Source organism: Monodon monoceros, unplaced genomic scaffold (assembly GCF_005190385.1).
Source record: "Monodon monoceros isolate NGI ecotype Baffin Bay Population unplaced genomic scaffold, NGI_Narwhal_1 Super_Scaffold_8, whole genome shotgun sequence".
In the NCBI taxonomy this organism is placed as follows: Eukaryota; Metazoa; Chordata; class Mammalia; order Artiodactyla; family Monodontidae; genus Monodon; species Monodon monoceros.
In genome coordinates this window covers 23670160-23697012 of record NW_021703785.1, presented here as the reverse complement: position 1 = coordinate 23697012, position 26853 = coordinate 23670160, and the positions used below count along the sequence as shown (strand labels likewise).

General features: G+C 34.3%; 2 pseudogenes; one reads left to right on the top strand and one right to left on the bottom strand.

Moving 5' to 3' along the window:
* LOC114888047 overlaps positions 1-25855 on the bottom strand; it is a 67817-nt pseudogene extending 41962 nt beyond the window's left edge.
* Positions 25856-26366: 511 nt separating this feature from the next.
* The window catches only part of LOC114888046, a 105967-nt pseudogene continuing 105480 nt past the window's right edge, over positions 26367-26853 (top strand).

Genomic DNA, 26853 nt, shown 5'->3' with positions numbered 1-26853 from the left:
TCCTACCTCTCCTAGGCTTTTATCAAGCTCTTTGTCCTTAGTTGGTTAATTTTTTCCTACTGAACTGTTTATTTTCTTGTATTTTTAGGTGTTTAAAGCATTCTCATTGTACTACTATCTTAATGAGTACTTTTGGATTTTTACATATGCATATTTTACACTAAACTTATATAAAATTATATTTACATCAGTATCATGTTCCATACTGAATACATCTTTGATGCACATTTTACTCTACAATACTGTAAGAAATCAGTCATCTCCAAATATCAAGTATGAGTTTTTTCACACAACTGAATGACAAGAAACTGTTGGTCTATTTGCTCCTTCATCCATGCTTCTCTAACCCACTTTATTCATATAGTTACTTGTTTGTCTAACAATCATTCATTGACCACTCACAATGCTAGGTGCTGAATAGATAGAGTAAAATAATATGAGTTATGCAAGCAGTTCAGAACTACTAAAGTTTAGCTTTCTTTTTTAAAATTTTTTATTGAAGTATAGTTGATTTAAAACATCATGTTAGTTTCAGGTGTACAACATAGCTACTCAACATTTTTATAGCTTATCCTCCATTTAAAATCACCACAAAATAATGGCTATATTTCACTGTACTCCTCCCTCTGTAGCCTGTCCATTTTATGCACAGTAGTTTGTACCTCTCAATTAAATTTAAACACTATTTAGAGAATAGTTCTGCTTAAGTATGAACAGCACATAGGGTTTAGGAGATGAAATGATAAGTGACTGAAAAGTAGTTACAGCCTAGAATAGAAATGTTCTTAATTTCTCAGTAATGAGCTTGATTATTATCCCTGAAGTACTTTAACATTGAACTACTTCAAAGGGACACCATAATCATGTCTGAATTTTAATAAAAATCACCCTAGTAACTCTATGAAAAATAGGTTCAAGAGGATCAAATCAAGATAGAAAATAAATTGAGAAAAATATTAATTAACCATGACAGGAATTATGAGGTCCTGAACAAAGAAGTAGAAATGATTCACGTAAGTTTATAAATACAAAGGGAGCAAGAAATGACCCAAATTGGTAACAAATTGGATGAGGAATGAAGAAAGAATAAGGACTCTTAGTGGCATGGCTCCCAATTCTCTAGTTCCTCAGACTGCATAGCTTAAGTCATAAGTGTGAAATGAAGAAAGAGAACTGAATACACACATTTCAGGCTGTGTGAGATAATGTACTAAGAATTCTGTGTGTACGTGTATGTAGGTATATACATGTTATCATATCTATTACTCATAGAGCTGCAACAGCTACCTAAAGAGCCTCTCTTCCCCCACTTACCAAAGGTGGCATAGGGCAGAGGGCCGGGAAGGCACGTTTATGGATCACCATATGGTGAAAAATGGTACTAAGATGTTTCTGAAAATATATTCTCTGTGGTGTTGGGGGAAGTCATCCACAGAGAGGACTGTCACCTCAGAATGCACAACAGTCACCTGAGAGCCAGGTGAGGAGCCTCACTTGTGGCAATCTTTTGTGAAGCCATTAAAGAAGGTGTTGGGGGGACTGCAGAAAATCAACTGCTTTTGGAACTAGGAGCTGGCGAATCTATCTGCTGTCAACAGCTGGGACTGGAAGAAGTCACACCGTACCTTAGCCCATAACTGAAGAAACATCCACAAGCAGGAGCTTAGCACAGAATTAACTGTACTATGGTGGATTCTAGCATTGGAGGAAGCTTTGCCCTTGAGGAGACTGGCAACTGAGACAAAATGGAGAGCAGACAAGAAAAGCCTTTTTCCCCTCCAGTGTCCTTCCAGTACCCTCTACCAACAATATTAACATTGTGCCAGCGTCCATATGAAAAATACTGACAAAGGGTGACCCTGACTGAGGATGCAGTGCTGGAGCTGTACACATTTAGGCAGTACCAACAGGTCAGGCAAACATATATGTAAACCAGGCTTGAGGGTCTTTTTAATCCTTAGTCAATTAGTCATAAGAAACACTCCAGGAAGCCACAGACATGGATTGTGGGAGAGGAGACTATACAACAGCAATTGGTATTGAAAATGTCTGAGTTACCTGCTCGTGCAACTTGTAACTTCTGGACCTGCTCGAGCTTTGTCATAATTTGTTTTACTTTATTTGTTTATTACAATAATAAACAAATAATAAATTACAAATTTATTATAAATGTGTAATAAATTACAATTTTTAATAAATAATAAATTACAAATAAAAAAATAAATATTTGTTTATTATTTAGTCTAACCACCTTTTAGCAGCTTGTTGCATAGGAAGCTTCCAAGTCGGTTTTTCAAGAGCTCCAGAAGGAGGCTTTCCAGCAAGCTTCCACAGTACCCCCATGCTGGTTTCCCAGTGAGTTCCAACTCTCACCTCAGCCAGCTTTTCAGTAAGTGTTTTTGACATTATGTGCTTATTTACTACTTGCCAGCTCCTGGCCTACAACATTATAGGTAACTTCTTGGCCATCCAGTAAAAGATGTTCTCCTATTCTCTTATGAGATCCAAATTTCAGACTTGGGGGCAGAGGTCTTCCAAATTTGTTCCTTCCTTTGTGCTCATCCTCAGTCATGGAGACAGCGTTTTTTCTCAATGACTACTACTCTTGTATGTTTAAGAGCTTCTTTATTTCTTAATATTAAACCTGTTTTAAAGTAGAGAATACATATTTAGATTAAACTTTCAGTGTTCAAATTATCATGTGGTTTTTATTTCATGATTGGACCCTAAATGATACATCTTCTTCTCCCTTGAGGTCCTTTATCCTCTCTAGAATTTCCTGTAACATACCAGATTGTTACTGAATACCAAATATATAGCAGGAACTGTGTCCAGTGTTGTTGAGAGATCAGTAATAAACCAAAATTACATAGTGTTCCTCCTCTTTTTGTGTTAAGTATAGTGATAGTGGTGGTGGTGGTAAAGGAGGAGGAGAAAAACAAGGAGAAGGAGAAGGAGGAGAAGAAAATAACATTGTGTGACAAGAAGAACTACTATACACTTTATAGTGAGGAGATAAACTCCTAAGGTGTTAATATTAACTAGACTTGGAAACTCTATTATCATATAGATATCTGGAAGGAAAGCTACTATGAATCACTCCTTAACCAAAAAAACAAAAACCTTCTGAGTTTACTGCTTTTTAAAATCTGAAATCAGAAGACTTCTGTCTAAACCAATGAGCTATGTAAGATTCAAGAGTATTGTTTAATTTTATTTAGAATTGTGTCCCAGCAGCTGCACATCTAGGTGTAGACCATTCTTATCCAACAAGACATTGCTTTTCGTTTGCCATAATTTGGAGAAATTTTGATCCATTAGAAACCCTTCTGTGCTCCCTGTAGATAATATATATTTTTACCTCTACACCTTTCCCAGACATCAGAGTATATTTCCCCCCATCTGATTGTCTGGAGAAGTTCAATAATAACTAGCAAATATGCTCTTTCATATTATTGAATAAGATAAAGTATACACTAACTGGGGCTAATTGATGGGAGGAGGTACATGAGGGAAAGTCATTATTTGCTCATGGAACCAAAACATCAGTTTTTTCAGATCGCAGTGGTTAAAGAGTGGATGGTCAACCAGTGCCTGAGATGATCAGGGACAACGGATAGCAACTGAAGGTATTAGCAGGGGCTTCTGTCTGATACTCTACTCTGGCCCACCTTCACTGACATAGTCTACTGAAACTGGATTACCCACCATAAACCAACTTAATGAGAGATTCTACACATTCCATTAATTTAGGTGAATTCTCAATATATATTTACATTCATTAAGCTAAACTAGAATCCTAGAGAGTTTGGAGTTCACTAATTTAACCCACCTAAAAGTATTACTGTAGCTATCATTTAGAATTTGGGCTACAACCCAGGTTTCATTGATTCCAAGGTCTATACTCTTTCTACTGCATTTCATTTGTAAAATAATATTTGCAAGTATAATAGTGGGGATGGAATTAACAAATGCATGAATACCTTCATCCAAGAAGGGGCAGAAAGGAGGAAGGAGAGTATACAGATGACTTGGAAGTAGAGAGACTCTATCATGTGTACTCGTAAAGTACTTGAAAGCTCAAGATTAATCAGACAGATTTAGAGTGCACAAAATTCTCTAGCCATGGGATCTAGAGAATGTTACTTAACTTCTTTAAATAGAATTACTAAACTTCTTTCAGCTTAAATTTATGTAAAGTGAGGATAATAACAGTAACTATTTAATAAGGCCATTGTAAGAATTATGTCATTGCTTCCTAACCTTTACTTTACTGCACACAGAGAAGATGATAATATGTTTATGTCCCAATGGGTAAAACACAGAAGCCTGCTCAGGCTCCTTCAGGTTCCTACCTGTTACCTCAAAGGCTGAAAATAACATTAACATAGAATACCTAGAACTTTCTTTGACACCTTAATTGAGAAGTCATTATTTAGATAATGAATGCATAGGCATATTACTGTGTTTCAACACAGTAGGTTATCAGTGAATAATAGCTACTATTTTAGAAGTTTTTTTCCTGTGATTAAGTGGGTCAAAATTTTCTGCTTCATGTTAATATTCAGGATACTATAAAGTGTATTCAGTAAAGTGAGGAATCCCTCTCTCTTTGAAAGATCACATCAAACCCCATATTTACTGAGTTTAACTTAGGACAAACACATCCCTCAGGTACATTCAATTTTCTGTGACAATCTAAGTCCCAGTAATTTAGGTATTGGCATGATACCTGAATTCATCTTTGGGATATGTGGTCCTAGAAAAAAAATTTTTCCGTAAACATTTTCTTATCTTATTTCTTCATTTTGACTCCTATAATGATTTTTGATGATGAAACAACTAGAGCAGCAATGTCTTCCTTCTTTTTTTTTTTACCTTTTTAATATATTTTCTATATATTTCTTTTCTTTTTTCCTGCAGGAGTTCAGGATTTCTCCATGTTTTTAAAGAATTCTGACACTCTCAATGCATCTGATGAAAGCTGTGTGTGCGTATTCTCTTCAGTTTTTTTTCTTTATAAAATGTTGAATGCATTAAGCAGACACCATGGTAACGTAATTGTCTAAAACTTCTTGTTCTGACAATTTAACAAGCTTTAATACTTCTCTTAGTAAATCTTCTCATCTTGATGTTTATCATTTATTTTAAAATGATGTTAAATATGATTCTCACATATTACACATTGGGATGGTTATAGTAGATAAAATTGGTAAGGCAGATAAGGAAACAGGGTCATATAAGTATTGAGTAATATGCTTTTTGTTAGATCACTAAATGTTGATTATAACATACAGGGTTAATCCTTGGATGGATAACCTTTCAATTCACACACAGCCCCCCCAAATTAAATGTTCTACTTAATTCAAGTTAATCTCAATACTGTATTGAGATGAATACTGTAATCTCATGTAATTCTCACAACTACTTTATATGGCTTGAATTTATCTCATATGTTACTTGTCTACTTGTTTGCAACATAAATTTAATATTCTATTTCCTCCACAAATGACACTTAAATAATGCCAGTCTAAAATAGCATCACTCAATTTATTATACCACTTATAAAAACTCACATATATCTTCAACTATAATGACTAATGAATCCATGAATCTCTTTTCCTTCCTCAATAAAAACAAGAAATTTTTAATTTTTAAGATTGCTATTTATTCATTTTCCCAGTAGTGGCAGGCTCCCTCCTGGGCATTTGATAAAACACTTTTGTGAAATACAAAAACCTTCATGTCATGAAAAAAATCTATAGAGACTTCATATTATCAGCATTTTAAAGGCAATTCCATAATAACCAGCAGCTATTTCTGTTTAAAAAAGAAGGAAGATAGAAATACAGTAAATTAAAAGATTGATTGCAAGGTAAATCCCTGTTTTGGAGAAATTAGTAGAGCAAATGCTTAAACTTGCTTTCAAAAGAAGATAAGGAAATGGAATGTTGGCACATGAATATAGACTTCTGCAACAAAAAGCTAATTGGTGTATCTTGAAAGCATCAGGAAACAGAAAACTCTACAAGTTAGGACTACTGACTAAATAATGCTTCTAGTTCTCTTTCCTAGAAAATAACAGACTTTTTCTTCCATGTGATGCTCTGATATCTGAATAATTTCTATAAGGAAATCTCTCTACAAAATGATTATCTGAGTGTTAATTTTTTTTCTTAACTTGAATGTTTCCATATTTTCTTCAAAAAGGTATATGTACTTGCCTTAGTAAAGTCAAATAGTTTGAAGCTTGTAAAAATCCAGAAGTACTGAATTTCTCTTCATGATTGTAATTCAGTCCTAAATATAAATATCAAATCCTTTCTTTATTAATCAGACTTTGTAGGCATTGGCTGTTTTGAAATCTGGAGAGAATGGGCCTTATCTAGGGAATGTCTGAAAAAAGCTCCCTTTGCAGTTGATGTGCACATTTGGTTTAGCAGATGTTCTTTGTTGAGTCACAAATGACTTAAATCCTAGCACTGCCTAACATTCTTCTTTCTTTCAGTCACTCTTTTCACAGCCTGGGTTAATACTAATAGATGCTTCAGAAGAAGTAAATAGATGGAGAGAAACTGATTAATATTTAAAAATAAGACTGCTTGGGGCCTCATAATTTTATGTACAAACTAAAAATATTAGCAAATGTACTTAAAATAAAGTATAAATCCAAACAGTTTAAGATTAAAGATTTAAAAACAATTCAAATCATTTTTTGTTATTTAGATATGAGACTTTAGTTATATAATTTTTTGACACAAATTGATAAGAAGGTATTAAGTCACTTCCAAATGACACAGTTATAAAAATTTCAAATATTCAAAACAAAGAATGAAATAACAATAAATGTAAACTCCATATAGAGTAAACACACAGTAAGGGCCAATATATTATTATTTAGGTAGTAACTACTCAATAATAACTACTATGAACTGAATTGTATCTCATATTCATGTGTTGAAGTCCTACCTCTCCACCCATGTGACTGTATCTAGAGGTATGACTTTTAGGAGGTAATTACATAAGGTAAAATGAGGTAATAAGAGGGAACCCTAATCTGATAGGAGTGTGTCCTCTTATAAAAAGAGAACAAGAGCCATCTCTCCCTCCCTGTGCCATGGGAGGCCACAGTGAAAAGTTAGCCTTCTGCAAACCAGGAAGAGAGCCCGAACCAGAACCCAACCATTGCTGACCCTAGATCTCAGACTTAACAGCCTCTGTAACTGAGAAAAAATAAATTTCTATTGATTAAGCCATCTAATCTATGGTATTTTTTATGGCAATCAGAGCTGACTAACATAATGACAAATAAATTATTTAAATACTCATTAAGTACAGTACATAGTTATTAAAATCTTGTATAAAATAAATATTACCATATTCAGATTGATATTTTTAATATACCATGTCATGTGAAAAAGAAAAGAAATATCACTTTTAAAAATAATTCCTGCATATTATCTTCAAAGTTTTATTTAAATGATGGCTTTTCTGAAACATATATAAACATTGTTATTTATCTATAGGTATCAAGAAAAAGTTGCTAATGCAATATCAATGATTTGTCATGAAATATGGGGAAGGAATAAAGGAAGTTGAATTTCTCTACAGAATGAAAGAATAAAATCTGAAACCCCAGGAAGGAAATTAAACAAGGATTCACAATGGAACTAACCTGAGAAGCCAAGAGAGACCAAGGTACTGGCAAGATAAATGGCAGATATGTGTTCTCTATATAGTGGTCAAGGAATTAGCTAAGCTTCTTGTTTGATTTTAAAGAAAGTGAGGATTATGATAGTAGGTCAAGAAGAAATAGTCACATAACTCACCAATGACAGTACTATTGGGGAACATGAGAAATTAAGTTCCTGTGAATATTTAAGAAAAAAATCATTGAAGACAGTCTTGACTTTCATAATCCTCAGAATTTTGGGTGTAATACAAAGTTATATTCATCTCCAAAAAATTGGAAAGCCCAAATGCTATCTAGGATACATGTTAAGTTATCCATTAAACATTCAAAATATATTTATTTTTTGAATCCAATAAAAAATTCTGTCTTTGCTGCTGAGTATATAAAGCATATACACATACAGGCATTGAATCGTATGGTCTTGACTATCAACAGAACCTATATCTTCTCAACAGTGTGCCTTGAATAATTTATATAACCTAAGAAGATCAGAGAAATCACGTAAATAAATAAATTATATGGTTCTCTTCTATACTGGTGAAGGGATTGGAAGAAGATTAATATAGTGGCTGTAGTAGCTCATGTCAGTCAGTAAGCAGAAAATTCTCATCAGAATACCACCTCAATTTCCTCTACATTACTAAAGCCCCAGAAGTGAACACTAGTAAAAAATCACAGTAATATGTGCTGGGAGGCTAGGATTCAATTGGGAAGCATTAAATAGAACAATGATGTTATGAATATGTTCTATAAGTCATAAATGAACAAGTCAAATTGATAGTTCTAGTGCCTTAAACATAACATTATAATAAATTAACACATTTTTCACCCAGAGTGCTCATTTCAAGATCTAATCTATATTAAAATATATGACTTTATGTATACATATATAATGAGAATCCCATTTTAAAACGTATTGAATTGAGGAAACATTTATCAAGCACTAACTATAACAACTGCCTTTGATCCAAACCTTAACACTTATAAAAACAATTTAATTTAACATCATACCCATAATAGCAAGAAAGCAATGAAGTTGTATGAACCTTTCCTGCCTACAGACAGTAATTATAAAAACTGAATACAATATGAAAAATAATTAAATACACCGTACAATATCTAAATAAGACAGAAATTGGAGCTTCTAACAAAATTGCCAAATCTACATAGAATTCAATATTTAATATATACCTCATATTTAAAAAAAATTATTTTATATTGGAGTATAGTTGATTTACAATGTTGTGTTAGTTTCAGGTGTACAGCAAAGTGATTCAGTTATACATATACATGTATCTATTCTTTTCCAGGTTCTCTTATACCTCATATTAATTTATACCTCATATTAATTTATAGGGTGACTAGACCAAAAAAAATGATATGCAAGATATGAATGACAATGTCAGCATCATAACCTAATTGATATATGTGAGACATTATACTTAACAACTACAGGTTAAACATTATTTCCAGCACATATGGAGTGTTCCCAAAAACAGACCACAGATTCATAAAACAAATCTCAATAGATATTAAAAAAGGGTTTCTTTCAAACTATGTTCCCTGATCAGAACACAAACTAGAAATAAAAAAATACACATAGAATAGCCCCACATATATACATATTAAATAGCTCATTTCTAAACAGCACATATATCAACATATAACACAAAACGGAATTACACAGTATTTTGAGTCAAATGATATTATAAGGCTAGCATATCAAACTATATGTGAAACTGCTAAAGAAATGTTTAAAGGGAAATTTTTATGTTAAATGTAAATATCAGAAAAGAAGAAATGTCTGAAATCAATGCTGTAAACCTACAACCATAGGAGAGTAGTAAAAGAACAGCAAACAAAAAATATCCTAAGTAGAAGAAAGGGTATTATAAAGAGCAGAAACCAACAAAATAGAAAACAGGCAAAAATACAGAATATAGAGCTGCCCCATATAATTCAGAACACTCAGTTAAATTTGGATTTCAGATAAAGTACATTTTTAAGTATGTCACAAATATTACATGGAACATAATTATGCATGCAAAATATTCATTATCTGATTTCAAATTTAATTGGGTTCTTGTATTTTTATTTGTTAAATCTGATAACCTTAACATAAAAATCAATAACACTAAAAGTGTGTTTTGAAAAAATATCAATAAAATTGATTAACCTCATAATCTATTGATCAAAAAAAAAGGAGACAGGGGCTTCCCTGGTGGCGCAGTGGTTGAGAGTCTGCCTGCTGATGCAGGGTACACGGGTTTGTGCCCCAGTCCGGGAGGATCCCACATGCTGCTGAGCGGCTGGGCCCGTGAGCCATGGCCGCTGAGCCTGTGCGTCTGGAGCCGGTGCTCCGTCACGCGAGAGGCCGCGGCAGTGACAGGCCCGCATACCGCAAAAAAAAAAAAAAAGAAAGAAAGAAAGAAAAAGGAGACAGGTGACAAATTGCCATTACTAGCAATTATAGAGGGTATACTACTCAAGATCTTTCAGATATTAAGATAATAAAAAGGGGTCATTATAAATAACTTAACACCAATTACATGAAATGAAGAAGTTACTTGGAAGTTGCATATTACTGAAAGTGACAAAATAAAATATAGATACTCTTATAAGAAGAGGCCAGATAGCGTGCTAACTCTCTGCCATATGAGGACACAGAGAGAAGGCTGCCATCTATAAACCAGGAAGAGGGCCCTCACCAAGAACCTGACCACAGTGGCCAGATCTTGGATTTCTAGCCTCTTAAGACTGTAAGAAATAAATATTTCTTGTTTAAGCTACCCAGTCTGTAGTAATTTGTTACAGCTGCCTGAACTGACTAAGATACTTACCATTTCCATCATGATTGTCTAAACTTGTGGCTTCAGGGACTTGGAGTGTGGAGAGCAAAATAATCGATTCCTTTTTATCCCTGTAGCTCCTTCCTGTTAAAATTAAACTCCGTCCAGGCACTGATGACTTATGTGGTTCTAGGTGTGAGTCCTTCACGGTCTCTTCTGTGGCTCTTTTGCTGCAAGGCTCCAGGAAGTGAGATTTCCCTTCTGGCTCAAATTATTCCATAGCTGCTAAGGTTTCCTCCAAATTAGAAGCCCTTTTTGGTAGGGTAACTACAAAACAGTTCAGGTCTTGCTAGCATTTTCTCCTTGACCCAAAATAAACTCACAGAAAATATGCACCGGACTTGAAAACAGAAATTCAGGCTGCCACATTTGTACCTCTCTCTAAATCTATCCATCTATCTGCCTATCCATCTCTCTTATCTGTCCACTGCTGGGGTAGCAGGAGGAACAGCCTAGTCATTCACTATTTCAGCCATCATCCTATCAGGGTCTGAATGGTCTTTTCCCATCTTGCAGGCATCTTCGACCTCACTCAGATCTCTGGAGACCATTTCATTTAACTTAGACAAGGAACAGGGTTTGGGCGTAGCATGCTGGATATACCATTCCTTTGCCTATGGCATGGGAAGAAATGACTTCATACCACGGCTACTAAACTTCCGCCAGGTAGAAAACTCTAATGCTTCTGTGTCTCACTTCCTGGGCGGAGAATAAGCTTAAGGGGTAATAATTCATGCTCTTGTACCAATTCAATATTATTCTCCAATTTATACATATATAGACATAATTGTGCATCTTCATCTGATTATAGTAAACAACACAAAATATGCGTCAAGTTGCAGAGTCTTAAATGTTTAAATGCATGAGTAGTTCATTATAATGTTTTTGTTTTGTATTTTTTCATATTTTCATTTTCAGAATTTTACAAATTCTCTACAATTATCACATAATAGTTTAGAATCAGAAAAATAGTAAATAAAATGCAAGCACAATTTATTTGCTCATTGTTAAACAAATTATTTAGCGTATTGCCTCCCAATTATGATTTTAAGATATATTGGATTATATAATTAAATTTATATTATAATTTTATATACTTAATTATAATAATATCATATTTACTTTTTACTCTCCAAATGGATACAAATAATATATGGTGGTCTTAAATCATATAATTAGAAAGAATATGTCCACCAGTTTTATCAGAAAGACTTTCACAGTCTAAGTGGCTTTTAGAGTAATTTACAGATGAAATTTTTACTTAAAAAAAATACATTTCACAATTTAATCACAGATTAATACTTAGCAAAATGTCTTGTATACACATCATATTAAACTAATTTTTATTCCATGACTAAAAAAGTTAAAGTGTTTTGTTAATAAACATAGTAATAACGAGTAATGCTAGTTGTTCAGTAGTTCAAAGTATTCCCGAAAATTTACAATCAATTTGAATTCAAGTGAAAGAACATCAAGAAAATGATGGCAAACTTAGTTTCGGTGGCACAATAAAATAATATTCTCTTTGTCTAACTTCCGATCACATGTCAAAATTATATATAACTCTACTCATTTTCTTACTCATAATAAAATTTGCGGCATTGATGAATACAGAATTCAACCATTAAGATCTGACAGTTCCCAGGACAGATTATTCAGACTGCTTTTGTAACACATTAACTTTGATCTTTTGTTATTATTCTTTTTTTATGCATTTTTTTCAAGGATTTTTCTTCCTGTAAATTTCTTCTGCTGCATTTCTCTCAGCTGAATAAGTTTTTCCTCCCTTTAACCTAGTACAACCCATTGTTTTCAAAATGTCATGTACAATTAAAATTACCAAGAAGCATAATCCAGGCAATAAAAGGAATTGAATGCTCAGGAACATTGAAAAGATGGACAAAAATCCAAAAATCTGGTAGCATATATCCTGCTTAGTTTAATGGTCTTTGGTTTTCCTTTGTTTTTCCTTAACGGTACAGGCTTTATGCCAAGCATATATATTGTTGACTTCATGAAAATAATTTCAACTTTATTCTGCTGGTAACATCAATATCAATAAATGCTTTAAATAAAATGGTAACTCCTTTAGAGGTATATTTTAAAGTTTCTATTAATTTATAATTGTGATTATGTTTCCTATTGGACAAAACAATGTCTAAATAAATCCAAAAGAAAATTAACAATACATGTTAATAAATAATAAAATATATGGGTATTAATTCATAAGAATATTTTAAGGAAAATAATAATGTAAAATATAAAAATAGTGTCAAGATGCTCTTCTATACAAAAATCTAATTGCCATTGATTTTTTTCCTTTTTCCAAAGTAGTGTAATTGTATCCAAGTATATAATCTAATTATTGAGGAAAATATATTTTGATGCCCCTTCCTGATAAAGCCAAGATGGTTGATAAGTCTCACTGCCATGAGTAACTAAATGGAGGTGAATTTTTCCACATAATGATAATGAAGTTTGACTTACTGAGGCACCTATGAATTCAGAAAGAAAATGAAGTACCTACAAATATATGGTGAAAAAAAAGCAACATTTAGTGGTAATCTGAGACCAAAGAGGTATGACCATCAACAAAGCCTTAACTTTATTTTGCTGAAAGTCTTATCATACCATGTATTTCTCCTCCATACTCAACATCTTGAGACAAATATGACATAGAAGATTTTTGCTGATGTGATTTGAGAAGATTTTTGCTGATGTGGTTAGTTTAGGGAAATGGAGAAACAGTATCTTCGTGGCTCTGGAAGATGAAAGCAGCTGTAAAAGGCTTCAACTAGAGACTGTTAATTTAATGAAAAGAGCAAATTAGAGCTAGATGTGACAGATTAAATGTAAACATTCTCAGAGATTTTGATATGCAGGAGATAAATATTTTCTAACAAGAGTGGAATTTAGGCTGAAGTCAAGATATTCAAGAAGCACTGAGGTTATCTGTGTTGCAGGCTCAAACATTCAGTGACCATAAAATAAGTAACAAAGAATAGAGGCAATACAATGAAATGATAATAATGAAACTAGAATTTAAATGCATACTTTCAGAGTGAACAATTCCAGTATATGTGAAAAGGAAAATTAAAAGCATCCTATGTATATATACATATACACAGACACAGACACACACACACACACACACACACACACATACCTCTTTCACTTTCTTAGTACAGTACAGTATGCCAAAAACAGTAGCTTGATAACAGTCTATTTCTTCCATAAAGTTTTAATTTGGCTGTTACCCAGATTGCTCTTCTCAAGGACAACTGGTCTATGTATACTAAATTTGAAAGAGTACCATTTAGATTCATAACCAAAACATCTCTTTCTGAGAGACCATTAAGTATATTTTTAATACTTCTAATCCATACTAGCCAAGAGAGATCTGGACACCATCCACCATTTAGTAAATGCAAAAGAACAGTTTGGATTGACCCTTAAATATCTGTTGTCCAGGTTACACGGCCAACAATGTTACCAAAATGAGAAATAATGCTTCTTTCAGTTCAGAATTAGTTATATTTCAAGTTTACTTCAATATTAAATTGAGGGAAGTTATGTTAAAAGTCTGTCCTACTTGGGACATTTGTTCCATTGTTATTTTCCATAAATCTTGAAGTCATATTGACCTTATTCAGTGTCTAAGAAGGAACTCTCCAAGAGTCATCTTTGAATAGCTTTCTCTCTTTTTTTGAGTATTTAGTGTTACATATTAGGTTTTAGAAAACTCTTCTTGTTTGCGAATATCCTTTCCTTTCTTTTGTGGATAACACTTTAACTTCTTTTTATTCTCCTCTATCTGATATTAAGTATTAGTGTGAAGCCAAAAACATTGAGTGATTAACTTTCATCAGAAATTAAAGTAGCCTTCAACATTAAGTTCCACATGTGAACTGAAAAATATCTCCAGTGAGTTCTAACAAATAACTAAGCCTTGTGCCTACAATGTGCCTTGAATGATTTGTTTTCCAAAGTAGCTGTGAAAATTTTATTTCTGAGTCTAAGCTTTTCTGGCTCTATTTTAAATTGTATTTTCTATTTTATTATTTATATTCGAAATACTTTTGATTTAGTTCATAATCTTCCTGCAAAAGATACATTGTACATTTGTACTTCTTCATACATTATACATAACAATAAGCAAAATTTACAGCAGTGTAAGCAAAAGAATAGTTAGCTTTACTACAATATACAAAATTCAGCCAATTCAGCAAAAGCCTTGAAACTCTAGTGGAAACATTTTTACAGGCTGCATATGTGTTAAAATAAGATCTTCAAATATATGTGCATATACATTTTTTTTCCTTCAGAGAAAATTGAATGGTTTAATAAATTGAAAGTGGCAAGTAGAAGAAACACAGTGCTTCTGTTTTGCAGTAATGGTATGTGGTATGGCAGCTCCAAGTCTAAGCTTCCACAGCATTTGGTAAAGGAAAGCACTACTAATGTCATGGTTCCATATAAGGACTGGAGCTATTTCAGTTGAGTGTATAGTTGTCATATAAGGAAATTACTGAACCACAGACGAGTCTAAGAAAGCCTTATGTGTCCCTCAGCTTGTCTAAACTTTAGATAGGTTTCTTCCTGACTATAGTCCCCCGACCTTCCTTTCTTAGAGCATACATTTTAGCAAACTTGCAATTGTAAATTATTTGTCCACTCTTTATAGGTGTAAATCTTCTCACATCCTCTTGCCAGATTTATAAACCCAGGCATATCTTTCTCAAGGATTTGGGAACCATCTCTTTGAAATCTAATCATCAAGAAAGCCCGTCCATCACCCAGTTTCTAAGGGAGGGTAGGAGTCAAATTTAGATAAGTACCAGTTAGCGAACACAGACGGCATAAGCACAGTGACTAACCTCCCTCTCCCCTAACATCCTCCTGTACTTTTCCATGAGCTCATCCCAGTGTAAAAATCCTCCTGCCTTTTGTGTTAGTAGAGTTGAGTTCAATCCCTCTGCCCTACTGCCACAGTATCAAGTAAATTCTTCACTGCCTGTTTAACTCCATCCAGTGAAATTTTTCTTTAACAAGTCTTTGTCTAAAATCTCCTTGTATAATAATCTGTGAGGAGTCTATTTCTATAAAACCTTAACTTCAGGAATGGTCTAGTTAGACTATATTTGAGTGTGATAATTTGGGGCTTTCCTAATTGCCTAGGCAATTAGTAATGATTAGCAACCTTTTTTTCATTTAAATATTTTATTTTCATCAGCCCTTGCCAGTCATTCCTTGGTTTTATTCTCTGACCAGAACAACAACAAAAGACATCTACAGTATAGTCAGCACTTGTATTCTGAAATATCGTTCCACATGTAACAACTGTCTTGGGCTCCCTCCTTGGCAAATTTATGACAAGGGCTAGACTTCTGTCAGTTCTCAGCACAAAAGCCCCATTCAGATGTCCTTGGTCCTCTTTGCTCTTAAAGGGAGAGAGTGTCTCTAAAAAAGCGTAATTTAGTTTCAGCAGGTTTTAGATCTTATACTTATTTGGGGTCATATATGTTGATGAGAATTTTATGTAAGCTCTAAAAATTATTCTCTGAAAAATGAACCTATACATAGACAACTGAAATTCTGTTTAAATTTCAGGAAGCCCCTGGGCTGGGAAATACATGTTAGCTAACACAATTCCACTTCCAATAGCAACTCCTCTCCATCCTGAATTAATGGAATAGTGTAGCTGGCTCTCTGCCCCAACACTGGCTCCTGTTCTCTCTGCTGTTACTGCTTCATATTCCTCAACTTCTTATGTAACCAAAGATGTTACTTCTATACTAATCTGCTTAAAACCTCTCCTATAAATTCAGAGATAGTTTATCTGTAATCTTATATTCCCAAGTCAATGACAGTTTCAACCCAAAGTGAGTTAAATTATACTTGCAATTACTAGAACTGTTGCTTTAAAAAATCTTCACCAGGTTTTTATCTCTACTTTAACTGAGTTCATTCTTAAATGGTCATTAAGTATTTTCTAATATCTCTTCTATGATTATCTTCTCTATTGCACCGTTTTTCCTCATATTCACTACCTCTTAAAGAATCTGCCAAGAGTTGCTTTATTCACATAGCTAGAATACTATAATTCCATAAAACAACCTGCTATTTTGTCTTTACCTTCTGCATTTAGTAAATCACTATCAACATTACCAAAAGATCCTCACCAAATTCCCACAAATTGTGTGGCCCGACAGTTTCTTTCCTCTTATCATGAAACCTGTCAGAGAGTTTGCTAAGTTCCTGCCTAAGTATTATATTTCAACCGCGTTAATCTTCAGCCAAGTGGTCACCTTTTATCCACAGATTCATTCTAGGGATTTAAGACAGAGTGCTAGAGAAATGACTGGTGAAACTGATTATGAGCATTGTGATAATGGTCATCTTATCCCTGGACTCAGGAAGAGAAAATATGTTCAGTGAATCCATTGGTTCAGAACTGACATCTATCTTTGCTTCCTTGCTCTTGTTTTATGTTAGTATGTATCTTTGCAATTTAAAAATGTCTCTAGTCATGTTTCCTGAAAAGTATTTTTAAAACTCCACAGTCCCAACTGATCTATATGGGAAAATTTCTCTCCTTACTTGCATCATACTGGAAAATCAACTTATATTTTTCCAAAATAGAGAGATTGACATCAAGTTCTGTTTTCTTTTATATTCCAGAAATTTAATAGAAAGTGTAAACAGGTATTAAAATGCCATTTATATATTTTATATTGGTAGCCTTAAATAATCATAAATCATGCTGCATTTTCTACTGCATTCTTTGTTTTTGTTTTTTTTTCTACTGCATTCTTGACAGAGACACGCTAAAGATTCACAAATCCCGAACAACTTTTGCTTTCTCTACTATGGAGGACAAACTTCAAGGTGATCCACATGGTCCCTGTCTCCTGGTCTTCACACTACTGTATAAATCTTCCCCTTGAGTGTGGGAAGACATATGACTTGCTTTAACCAATGGCAAAGGTGATAAGATGCATGTGATTACATTTACACGATTACAGATGATTGCTAGGATTGTGGTACCCATCTGGTTAGCATCTCTCTCTCTCTCTCTCTCTCCCCCTTTCGCTCTTTCACTTGCTTCCTATCTCCCTCTTTCTCTTTCTTTCTCTTACTGGTTTTGAACTAGGAAGCTGCCACGTGTCTTATAGCTATATCCTGGTTTATCACAGGATATTAAATATAGTTCTTATAGCTATATCCTGGTTTATCACAGGATATTAAATATAGTTCCCTGTGCTATACTAGCCAAATACATTCATTCATGGTCCGACCACACATTCTATACATGATTTCAATATTTGGTTTTATTATGTCTTTGATTGATTTATTTTCTTTCCATATGATTGCCTAATTCCTCATCTTCCTGTCAAATGCAAATGAATGATCAAATAGCAAGTCCATGTCTCTTGGGAATTCTTCCTTTGTTGACCAAATAAAAATAAATAACTCCATCAAATCCTTAAAGCAGTAATTTTTAAAGTATCGTACCAAGATCCACAGCATAAGCATAACTTGAGACCATGTTAGAAATTCAAATTGAGAACTCTGAGGGTGGGGCCAATCAATCTAATTTAAACAGTTCCTCCAGATAATTCCAATGCTTGATAAAGTTTGACAGCCTTTTTCCTTTTTTTATAAAATTACTACCTGATATTTTGTATGGCAGTTTATGAATCTGTTTTATTCAATAGACAATGAGCTTATTAAAAGTAGGGACTACAGTTATTCATTTTTGTACCTCTCATAACACCAAGGACGAAGCTTTGTACAGCATAGAAAATCAATGATTGCTTGCTGAATTAAATCATACTGAAAGGTGAAACAAATTATTTTTTTTCTCTTTATCGAGTACTGAGTAAATGAAGTTTGTTTTAAAATCGATGTCCCTTGCTTCAACTTTATTCTTAGTTAGTCCCTCAAAATAAATGCAATCAGGAATATCAAAAGACATATGTTTACTTTTGATATTTAACTGAGACATTTTAAAATGAGAAATTTCCTCTCTTTTTTATCTTTACTAAGTCTGACTCTTTCGGAAGGGGAGGTATCTATATTCAGAGACAGTACATATTAAAAAAGAAAAAGAATTTTACTTTCTGTAAAGCAATTTTATGTCCTTTTCTTTTGAAGGCAATTGCTGTCCCCTCCTTGGAATAATTCTTTTAGTTAATCAGGGTTGTGGTATTATTATATTCATCCTCTTCATTGTTGTTGATTAGCTGGTTGGTTTTCAGAAGGAATGCAATTTATCTGATTATTTACATAGGAGGAATAATTGGTATACCCTGACCCCACTGAAAGCTCAAGTGTATACTCTTTAACAATTCTCTTAGCCATAAAAAAGAATGAAATAATGCCATTTGCAGCAATATGGATGGCGAGATTATCATACTAAGTGAAGTACATCAGACAGAGAAAGACAAATACCACATGGTATCACTTATAGGTAGAATCTAAAATATGACACAAATGAACCTATCTATGAAACAGAAACAGACTCACAGACATAGAGAACAGACTTATGGTTGCCAAAAGGGGGAGGTATGGGGGAGGGATGGATTGGGAGTCTGGCGTTAGCAGATGCAAACTATTATATATAGGATGAATAAACAACAAGGTCCTACTGTATAGCACAGGGAACTATATTTAATATCCTGTGATAAACCATAATGGAAAAGAATATGAAAAAGAATATATATATATGTATGACTGAGTCACTTTGCTGTACAGCAGAAATTAACACAACATTGTACATCAATGATACTTCAATAAAAAAAAAAAACCTCCTTCTTTCTCATTACTATTTGAAGACCACTTTTAAAGGTGCGTGATCTTGCCAGAGTTCTGAATTATTACAGTTATGATTCTACTGACATCTCCCATCACAGGAAAATGTCACACTCAAAATAACAAGAAGGTCTTCTATTTTTTATGTACATGCTGTAGACAAGCAGTAATCAAAACACATTTTAAGTTAATTTAATTTTTTTCTCATCACACCCCATTTTAGTTCAGATGTTATAGCACTATGTTAGTAAGCATATTGTTCCTATTAGATTTAAGTATTTCTGCACACAAACTCATATAATGTAAATTTGTTGACTCTTTCAGTGGATTCTTCCAGATGAGGCTAATTTTTTAAAGTGAAAATTAGAAAAAATGTTTAGTTTAGTAACAGACTGCGTCTATGCACTGCTGTGATGAATCTCATTTACTTCTGAGAAATTTTTTTTTATCATTAAAAAAATCTACGCAAGTGGTTCATTTTATTCAAGTTCTTATTCTGGCCAAGAAGAAAAAAATTGAGGCTAAATTTGGCATCTCACTAAAGGTTGAAGTAAACCCACCATGGTTAATGATGCCATAATTGGCACTAAAATTCGGTATGCATCAGAAGCACAAGGCTACAAGATGACCCGACTTACTGAGTCAATACCTAAGTAGATAATACTGCTACAAACAAGATAACTGATAATGAAATCAATATGTTCTGTAACAAAAAATACTGATCCAAATCAATATATCAACAAAGCGTTTGTTTGCACTGCATTTGGCACTGTTGCAATTAGAGTACTTATGATATATTAGAACTACTGTATTACTGTGATGGACTAATTTTTTTAAAGTTTCACATTATCTACGTTTTACATGTATATAAAAATATTATATATATACACACACATATATATATATATATTTGTTGATACACTCTTTAACTTAATCCTAATGTTAATAAGCCACTGGGTAAATAAATCTGAAATAAGTTTCTTTGTAACCAGTACCCACCAAACATGATAGGCAGTATTTCAACAATAAGTTCACAAGTCAATCATTCAATAGTTTGCAAATCAATCAAAAACGTTTGGTCATTTGATTATTTTATTTTTAAAGTACTGCTCCATAACTACCTCTTATGGGTGCTCTAGATGGCACTAGGGAAGCATTATTTGTTGTCCTAGACCTCAAGTATTTACACCTTGTCTTGGAGGTCCTAATGAACAGAAACAAAGTAATAAAAGTGAATATATTTTCAATTCCTAAGGCAACTGATTCAGAATTGAAAATGTGATGACAATAGATAAGTTAGACTTAGTTTCTAATCTTCAATAAAACCTTAAACATGTCTTATACTTTAATAAATATGTATCTTATTTTGGAAGTTTTTCTCTTCATCAATCAGTGTAATGTTAAACACAGGAGCGTCAATGTTTCAGAAAAAACCTGGAAATTTTAATTTTTAAAAAAGTACTTTTTAAGCTTCTGTCTGTCTCAAGCTACCTCTTCAACAATGAAGCACGAAACAAGGTGAGTGAGCTTTTCGCATGTCCCCAGTTCATATTCTCTAGCATGTGTTTAGAACATACACAGCGATAATTATAGCCAGTTACCTGGTTGCCTACCTACACTGACTTGATCGAAGTAAGAGAAGCAACAGCTCTCAAACTTGTAGGCTTCACATAATGTGGTTACCAAATAAATGAACTCATACAGATATAAAACTTCTTTCCTTTGTTCACATCCTTGGCCCAACCCAGCTTAGTACCCAGTGACCCCTCAAGCCCTGTGCTTTGGCTCTCGCCATCATCAGACCATTCAAATGTGGTGAACTGCATGGGCTTTTTTATTATAGCTTAGTGAAGAAAGTTGCTGTCTGGCATTAGTTTCTGGCTTTACTATCCATGAACCCTTGGTTGGTTCCGTTGTTTCTATTTTTTGTTGTCGTTTGTTTTTAACAGGCTCCCTTTTAAAAATAAATAACTCCCTTAGTCCAATTTTTATATTATACTTTATTCTGTCAAATATATAATTATCAAGGCTTTAAGGAGCTGTCAGGGTCTTGGGGAAGACAGACACCTGATTCTATGCTACGAGGTGGTTAAAATTATATGGAAGATCAAAAAAGGGACTATTAAATCCACTTATTGACAAAGAAAAATCAATATTTTCTTCTAAGGAAAGTATCTTTAAACAGCTGAGCTTTGCAAGTTTGTGTTTATGTGTTATAGTTGCCAATGTTGGGTTTGTGAAACAGTTACCAATGTTGTGACTTGAAGAAATAATTTTAATCCTATTCAAATATATATTACCCTCTACATCACAAGGAATTTGTATGTATTGATTACATAACATAGATATGCCATTTGTGAATGTGAACATTTTCATAGTATTTTGTTTAGACTGTTGTAAATATCTAGAGTTTTAAAGCATTTAAATGTACAGAATTTTTAGAAACTATTATAAAGTATTTGTAGAGTATATTAGTGTTATTCTTACATGTGTAATTTATATTCATTCTTTAAACATATATTTATTGAGCAGGTACTTGTGTGAAGCACTATTTTATTTGTCTTGTGGACATTAGATTTGGATATTGGGGTTTTGTGGGAGAAATACAGATAATGAATTTATGAATGCATTTCCATTTACGATCATCATAACTATTTAAAAGCAAATAAATCAGTAAGAAGTAATAAAGAGCGGAGGGAATGTGTATTTATTCTAAATGTGATGCTGAGACAAGGACAACAGAAAGTAGTTATACAGAAACTTTGATATTATGCAAATTTAAAGCCTTGAGTCAGGGGAAAGCTTGATATGCACAAGAAACTGAACATGGACCATATGAGTAAGGAACACAGAGACCAGGTGGCAGTAAGAAACAAGGCTGAACAAAGTCATCTAAGCAATGAAAAAATGGTCAAATTTTCTTCTAACTGCAACAGGAACCTTTCTGAGGGCTTAAGGAAGTGGGTGATATTACTCAATTTGTATTATAAAAAGACAACTTACTGGGCCATATGAATAAACTCAGCCTGATAAAACTTTATGTCCTTCTGCCATTATCTCTCTCTTAATATCCATTCTCACACATATTCCACAGCTAAATGTCTGCATAAATTAGAAAAATCATGCAGTTGTTTTGGATTATGGGCACCTCTTCATGAGTCAATGTTTGTAGTTCACTTTTTGAGACCTGCTTGGGCTTGAGTCTCCTTACAGGTAGAAGCACAGAAGGGTGGTGAGAGTTGGTCCTGAAGAAAATCTGCAGTGTCTTGTTAGGCAGCTACCTCAGGGAAGGTCATTACAGATTATTCAGGCAAAAATGAGTTAACAAACAGGGTTGAAAGAGCTGTTTCTCCTGGCAAAGGAGACGCAGCAGAATTTAGGGGTCTGATGGCCCCAGCTTCATCAGAATCTGCCCATGTCTCTATTCTGACTTTCAGGATCCCATTTCTTCCCAATCAATGCCCTCAACTTAACAGAAGATACCCTGTATGGTTGGGAGATTCAAATTAGATTGTAATTCAGTCACTTGTATGATGAGACTCTAGATTTGGTTTTGAGAAACTTCAGCTCTGTGGCTACGGGAGATAAAGGTTTCTTTCGGGACAGATATAAAACCTTTCAGGTCATATATGTTGAGCTTGAACTGGGAATTTTAAACCTTGAGTTCATTCTTTTCTTTCCCAACTTATCCCCGTACAATTATGAGCAACCAGCCAATCTCATTATACTAGTTAGTTTGACAAAATTGTTCTAAGATATCAGATATATGGTCAACCAGAACCTCACTTTCATAAGTATTGATATTTAATTAAGAGTATTCAATGATGATACAACACAAAACAGAAAACACATACACACACACACACCACAAAAACTCTCTTTTAAATACATAATGCTGGGTCAATTGAATATCCACATTGGACAAAAAAGATAAGAGAAAAAATCTGAGATGGGTGTTTGATCACTGCCTTAAATCATATGTATAAACGAATTCCAGTAAGACTGTAGACCTAGATGTGAAAGGCAAAACAATAAAGCTATTAGAAGACAGCATAGCTAAATAGCTTCAGGACTGTGGTGCAGTCTCCCAATGACACAAAGGAACTACCCATAAGAGGAAAGACTGATAAACCAGACTACATTAATTTTAAGAACTGTTCGTTTATAGACACTGTTAAAATGCTGGGAACAGAAACCACAGAAATAGGAAGAATCTATTTTTCAGTACATTAGTATTCAAAATTTATAGAGAACTACAAAGCAGTAAGAAAAACAGGGACAATAAGAAATATCTAAATGACTAACAAATCTTTGAAGTGGTGCTCAACCTAAATAGTCATAGGGGTATTGCAAATTAAAACCACAGTGAGAGAGTTCTGCACAGCCAGAATGCCTAAAATTGAGAGAAGCAGTAAAAAGCTTAAAAGAAAGAAAACTGACAATACGAAATATTGTAAAGGATGGAATTTTCATACACTGCTCTTGAGAGTGTAAATTAGTACAATCTCCATAAAAAGTCTTTTACATATTCTGCTAAAGATAAACATGCATTTATTTTATGAGCCAGCATATTCACCCTGAGAATGTGTCCATCAGAAAAGCTGTCACTCTCTACAAAAGACATGCACGTGAATGTTTTTGAAATATTATTCAGAATAGTCTCAAAAGACATCTCTCATGTCCATTTGTAGAATGGACAAACAAATTGGGATATATTTATATAAAGAAATGTTGTAAAGCAATGAAAATAAATCAATTATACCTATACATAACAACGTGAATACCTTTCACAAGCATAATGTTAACCCAAGAAGCCAGGTGTAAAAAGTACATCCTTCATGATTCCTTTTGTATATAATTCAAAACATGCATTAGCAGTGATGACAATGATTACTTTGGGGGGTGGGGGAGGTAGTAGTTATCAGGACGGGCACAGAAGGAGGTGTCTGACATACTCTAACATGCTTGGCCTAGGTAATATTTACATAAGTGTGCTCACTTTTTGATAATTCAATGAGCTATATACATACGTGCCTTTTGTCTTTTTCTGGATGTGTCTTGTACTTCAACTTAAAAAGTTAAATGAAAATAATCATGCTAACGATGGAAAAGAAATAGGTCCTTAACGCTTTAAAAGATAGTTCAGTGAAAACAATCAAGATTACATTTGCATGTATTTAACCAATAGAAAAAAAGGGAAGATTTTGAAGAATACCTCATTCAAATCGTATTTTTGGAAAAAAAAAAAAGAGAGAGAGAGAAGTCAGTGATGATATTTTGCCTGCCTCTCTTGCTGCTTCACATTATGGACTCTCAGTGCCTTCTTTACCACTGGAAATAGAATCACGAATGCCTTTAAAACTCATCAGAGTAGAGAACCAATTCCGGAAATCTTAGAAACAATTTAGAACACTCATCCTTAAGATTCTGTTCTCCAGAACCACTCTCAGTATCAAAATATGTGTCACCAGGGTTCTAGAGCGAGAAACAGAAGGGTATGTCTCTGTGTGTGAACGTGTTTGATACCTATTTATATATTCAATTATGCAACTTTAAATGTTTACCTTTTATATATTCAAGCAGTATATACATGTTACATATATTAAATGTTATAAAGTATATAAAATATATATTATAAACATATGTATAACAGTTAAGAGCCGCATCTTTACAGACGACTTGCACGGGCTGGTAGACTGTGAAGCGCGCGCGACGGCAGCCGACGCTTCACGAGCGGCGGAGACGCAGACGCTACGCCACGCGGGCGACGTCACGCAGACGGGCCTGGACCCCGGCTCCAGGCACGCGAGGAGACGGCTGTGAGCGCGCCTCAGCAGCAGGCGGGACAGCGTGTCTGGCCCCAGCACCAGCCCTCTTCCTGCCGTGGCCACTCCCGGGGCAGGAGCTGAGGGCCCCAGCCGAGCCCTGCCAGATCCAGAGAGTGCAAAGCCCTCGGAGCCCAGGTAGGCCGAGCCGACCCGGCGCCAGGCCGGTCTAACTGGGGGAGGGGGTCGATGGGAAGTGACGGGCCTGGGGGCCACGCGCGCCTCGTGTCACTTCACTCTGTGTTGTGACAACTCTCTAAGCATTCTTTTCCGCACAGTTGGAAACACAAATGTAATGCAAGAATAAAAGAAAAAAAATGGGGGGGCAGAAAAACATATATATATACATGCACATACATATGTATGTGTTTATGTATGAATGTCTCCTTATACTTTCATTTTTGATAAAATATATATTGAGCCTTTTTGTCATGGGCACCGTGTACCAAGTGAAAACGTCAGGCAAGGACTCTGTCTTTTGAATGCTTGCGTGAGAGTTGAAAAAACAGCAAGCAGGTGATTACATAAAGTGTATCCGTTTGTAGGCTGGGGAAATAGTATGCTCTGAAAGCTCAGTGGACAGCCATATATAAAACAGACCAAAGATGTCAGGATATAACACATTGATCTCTGCTTTTCCTAGATCCCTACAACCTACTTTTACCTAAGGGCATCCTTACTCTGGTTGTTCTATCACCTTGGAAACTGCTTCCCCTAAATAATTGCATAATTCACTCCTTTAGTTCATTCAGGCCTCTGCTGAGATATTCATCCCATCAGAGTGCTTTTGCCGGCCACCCTTATCTCTTCATGATTCTTTACTCACCTTACCCTAATTTATTTTTCTTCATTACACATGATGTCACTTACTCCTTTGTATGCTTTTGTGTGAGACCCAATAGAGCATGAACTCTATCTGTATTATTTGTTGATGTATTTATTCTTAGGTTCTGCGATAAATCTTGATACAGGGTTGGCCCTCAAAACAAGTTTGTTGAACAGATGAATCAATATATATAATTTAAAATTTGGAATATGAGTATAAATTAACCTGAGGTGGAGAAAAGGGTGGAGTGAATTTCAGGCAGACAAAAAACTTGAGCCCATAGCCAGACATTCTAGAAAATGTACTTTGAATCAACTGAACAATATTGAGTAACTGGAGTACTGAATGTAAAGCTAAGGATGGAGGCAACAGGTAAGAGGCAAGGCTGAAGTAATCATCGGTATTAATTTGGGCAGAAGGGATTGGAAGGGAAAAGACTGAGGCAGATAGGCCAGTTGGGAGATGTGACAGTAATCTGCTTGACAGATGATGGGAGTTGACACTCAGGGAGGTATGGTAAGGTGGAAATTGCACATATAACAATGTTCAGGAAATAGAATTACATACTTTTAAATTAATTTGATTTGGAGGTAAGGAAGAGAGCCAAATCAAGAATAAAACTTAAATTTCTTGTTTTCAAAATGATGCTATAAAGAGGAGAAGAAACAGGGTAAGAGGTGTGGATTGCAAGTAGTGATTGGAATAGTGGACATTATGAGTTTGAGGTGCCTGAAATATTAGTGAAATAATACCACATCTTAGGTTAATTATTCTAAAGAAACACATTTTACACATCTTAGGTTAATTATTCTAAAGAAACACATTTTACAGCAATAACCAACATAT